This window comes from Mastomys coucha, unplaced genomic scaffold (genome assembly GCF_008632895.1).
Source record: "Mastomys coucha isolate ucsf_1 unplaced genomic scaffold, UCSF_Mcou_1 pScaffold4, whole genome shotgun sequence".
NCBI classification, from domain to species: Eukaryota; Metazoa; Chordata; class Mammalia; order Rodentia; family Muridae; genus Mastomys; species Mastomys coucha.
The window spans coordinates 5709332-5713976 of NW_022196910.1; the positions used below are offsets into that span (position 1 = coordinate 5709332).

At 38.0% G+C, this 4645-nt stretch overlaps 1 protein-coding gene across 4 annotated transcripts in view; it reads left to right on the plus strand.

Moving 5' to 3' along the window:
• Window positions 1–4645, plus strand: part of LOC116076302 (coiled-coil domain-containing protein 7-like) — a 67630-nt gene that overhangs the window by 35130 nt on the left and 27855 nt on the right. The window lies entirely within an intron of this gene.

A 4645-nucleotide genomic window follows, 5' to 3' on the forward strand; every position in this document is an offset into this window, starting at 1 on the left:
TCTATGAGATGTGCATAGATTTGGGTTCTGTACCACAGGTACTTATTATGGGCTAGCTGGGTCTGTGATGTCCAGAGGCTGCTGTATTCTGAGCTACTGCTGTCTCAGCAACCTCAGTGGGGATGTTCCTGCAGCATCTGAAGGTCTGGTGTCTGCAATGCAGGTTCTGTCAGACCTGCCCCAAAACTGGGCTCTTGTATGTAAGCACATGTGCAGCAGAAGTTGCATCAGATCCTTGGGCTGTAAACTTGTGTGGCCTGGTAGTACTTTTTATGTTTGAGTTCTGGACACCCAAAGTGGCATTGAAACTTAGCAGCTCTGAGGTCCTGGGGACTTCTTAGATGCAGGGATGACTCTCCTGGCTGCTTGTATAGGAGGGAGAAATGTCTGATACGACTTTCATATTTTTCTCTATATAAATCCCTTTGACTTCTTTATATTTTTCTCTTCAATTTTGATTTTTATGGAGTTTTAATGGTATTACATGTTTAGGTGCATATTTTTTATTTTGTTTTTATTAATGTTTTTCAGCTTTGGGATAGCCAGGTGGCTCACCAGGTAAAAGTACTTACTGCACAAGCTTTGTGGTCTGAGTTAGTCCTTAGAACTCGTGTAATAGTGGAAGAAGGAAATCATACTCCATAAAGCTTGTTTAACTCTCTACATGCAGGCTTTGTCATAATCACCCCACATACATATCATGAATATCCATACAATGATAACAAAAGTTTTAAATGATACATACCTTAGTATCTGTCATTTATTTTAGAAAATCTGTAGTCACTATCACTTCACTGTGCTCTTTCATTTGCCCTTTCTCACTTATTACCCCCTTAGGTACATACTACACCTGTTTTTATTACCCTATTAGGCATATATTAAACTTGTTTTTTTTTTAACTGTTTCACAGATTTTGAAAGCTCAATTACATTTTTACTTCATTTGCTTCTCAGTTTGAGGAGTTTCTGAGGACAGTTTCATGCTCACTGAATTTTTTTTCAAGCAAGTTGCTTTAATAGTCTGCAAAATACACTTAAGAATTATTTAAAAATATGCAGTTGTTTTCCAAAGAGTTCTGAAAACTAAATCACATTTTTTTATCCTTACATTAGCCATATAGAATAGACATTTATTAGAAATCAATATAACATTACCTGGTTATTATGATTATTAAAATAGCAATTCCTGGTCCAGAAGATCAAAACCAGCAGGATCTCCATGACACAGAGCAACAACAAAATATCCAAGAGGAACCGCTGTGAGGATCCATTACTGATAGTGCAGCAGAAGCCATAGGCCTTGAAACAGAACGACTTATTGCAATGAACATTTGCAGATAAAGATGAGGGAATAAATGGCTGCTATACTGTGTGATACCCGGTGAAACACTTCAACTCCCACAAGAGAGTTTTTTGTTTGTTTGTTTTTGTTTTCATTCTATCTTATTTTGTTTGTGGGGAAGTTGCTAAGGTGGAGGTGTAGAGGGAGATGAGTAGGATTGGGGTACATGATGTGAAATTAACAAAGATTCAATAAAAAGTTTTAAAAAAGGAGAGTCCACAAGGATTAGAACACTGGTGTGATTGGCACAAGTGCAAGTAAAGGAGTAACAGTGATTATTCTGCATTGTTTCTTTTTTCTTTCTTTCTTCAAGACAGGGTTTATTTTGGATAGCCTTGGCTGTGCAGTTACTAGCTCTGTAAAAAGGCTGAACTCAAATTCTTAGAGAGTTTGCCTGGCTCTGCAATTTCTGGGAATAAAGGTGCTTGCCAAAACTGACCTATTTTTCTTTCTCTCTTTCTTTCTTTCTTTCTTTCTTTCTTGATTGATTGATTGGTGTCTAAATGGTGACATTTTCTTTTTTTTTTTCCTCTTTTTTTTCCCTATTCACTCCCTATCCCCCTGCTCATCAACATACCCTCTCCCACTTCCTGGCCCTGGCATTCCCTTACACTGGGACATAGAGCCTTCACAGGATCAAGGGCCTCTCCTCCTATTGATGACCAACTAGGCCATCCTCTGCTACATATGCAGCTGGAGCCATGAGCTCCACCATGTGTACCTTTGGTTGGTGGTTTAGTTCCTGAGAGCTCTGGGGGTACTGGTTAGTTCATATTGTTGTTCCTCTTATGGGGCTGCAAGTCCCTTCAGCTGCTTGGGTCCTTTCTCTAACTCATTCATTGGGGACCCTGTGCTAAGTCCAAAGGATGGCGGTGAGCCTCTACTTCTGTATTAGTTGGGCACTGGCAGAGCCTCTCAGGAAACAGTTATATCATTCTGTCAGCCAGGGCTTTCTGGCATCCACAATAGTGTCTGGGTTTGGTGATTGTATATGGGAAGGACTCCCAGGTGGGAGAGTCTCTGAATTGTCCTTCCTTCAGTCTCTGCTGCACACTTTGCCTTTGCAATTCATGGGTATTTTGTTCTCCCTTCTAAGAAGGATTAGAGTATTCATACTTTGGTCTTCCTTCTTCTTGAGTTTCTTGTGGTTTGTGGATTGTATCTTGGGTATCCTGAGCTTCTGTGCTAATATCCACTTATCAGTGAGTGCATATCATGTGTGTTCTTTTGTGATTGGATTACCTCACTCAGGATGAAATTCTCCAGATCCATCCATTTCCCTAAAAATTTCATAACTTCATTGTTTTTAATAGCTGAGTAGTACTCCATTGTGTAAATGTACCACATTTTCTGTATCCATTCCTCTGTTGAGGGACATCTGGGTTCTTTCTAGCTTCTGGCTATTATAAATAAGACTGCTATGAACATAGTGACCTATGTGTCCTAATTAAATGTTGGAGCATTCTGGGTATATGCCCAGGAGTGGTCTAGCTGGGTCCTCCAGTAGTACTATGTCCAATTTCCGGAGGAACCGCCAAACTGATTTCCAGAGTGGTTGTACCAGTTTGCAATCCCACCAGCAATGAAGTAATGTTCCTCTTTCTCCACAACCTCTCCAGCATCTGTGGTCACCTGAGTTTTTTATCCTAGCCATTCTGACTGGTGTGAGGTGGAATCTCAGGGTTGTTTTGATTTGCATTTCCCTGACGACTAAGATGTTGAACATTTCTTTATGTGCTTCTCGGCCATTTGGTATTCATCAGTTGAGAATTCTTTGTTTAGCTCTGTACCCCATTTTTTGATAGGGTCATTTGGTTCTCTGGCGTCTAACTTCTTGAATTCTTTGTATATATAGGATATTAGCCCTCTATTGGATGTAGGATTAGTAAAGATCTTTTCCCAATCTGTTGGTGGCGATTTTGTCCTCTTGACAGTGTCCATTGCCTTACAAAAACGTTGCAATTTTTTAAGGTCCCATTTGTCGATTCTTGATCTTAGAGCATAAGCTATTGGTGTTCTGTTCAGGAAATTTTACCCTGTGCCCATGTGGTCTTCCCCACTTTCTTTTCTATTACTTTCAGTGTATCTGTTTTTATGTAGAAGTTCTGGATCCACTTGGACTTGAGCTTTGTACAAGGAGATAGAAATGGATCAATTTGCCTTCTTCTACATGCTAACCGCCAGTTGAGCCAGCACCATTTGTTGAAAATGCTGTCTTTTTTCCACTGGATGGTTTTAGCCCCTTTGTCAAAGATCAAGTGATCATAGGTGTTTGGGTTCATTTCTGGGTCTTCAATTATATTCCATTGATCTACCTGCCTGTCACTGTACCAATACCATGCAGTTTTATTTTGTTTTTAATCAAAAGTGCTCTGTAGTACAGCTTGAGGTCAGGGATGGTGATTCCCCAAGAAGTTCTTTTATTGTTGTGAATACTTTTCACTACCCTAGGTTTTTTGTTATTCCAGATGAATTTGCAAATTACTCTTTCTAACTCTGTGAAAAATTGAGTTGGAAGTTTGATGGGGATTGCATCGAATCTGTAGATTGCTTTGGGCAAGATGGCCATTTTTAATATATTAATCCTGCCAATCCATGAGCATGGGAGATCTTTCCATATTCTGAAATCTTCTTTGATTTCTTTCTTTAGAGACTTGAAGTTCTCTTAAAAAAAAAAAAAAAAAACTTTTATTGCATTATGATGAGAAAAGTTACATGATTTCAATTTATCTGAATTTGTTAACATTTAAAAACATACTTTGATTAAATAGAATTGAATCACATTCTTATTTCCCTTTTGTACCACCGCTCCTTCCACAGACCCCCCTTCAATACCTACAATATCTTTTTTGTCATATTCCTTAAAATTTATAAAATATTATAACAATAAAAATAAGTGTTATAAAAGTTGTTTGATATAAAACAACAATCAACAGTCTTATGTAGATGCTCATCTATAGCAATAGTGAAAATACATTTTTCTCAATATAAATTTTAAATACCTCCAAACATATTAACTGTATACTTAAAAATAATACATCACTACTAGTATTTTCTTAAATGAACATGAATATATAAAGTCATTTTGTTTGTTTTGTATTTAGTAGAGGTTAAAACCTTGGCTCTTACTGTGGTACAAGCCCAAAATAAGAACAATTTTTAGACATTGGGTCTCATTGTAATTAGGCTGTACTTCAATGACTCTCACATCACCAAAGGATTTTACCTCCATCGTAAGCTAAGCTGAGAGTTGATAGTTCTGCTGCACCAAGAAAAGAATTGTAGGCTCGATTTTTGGATACAG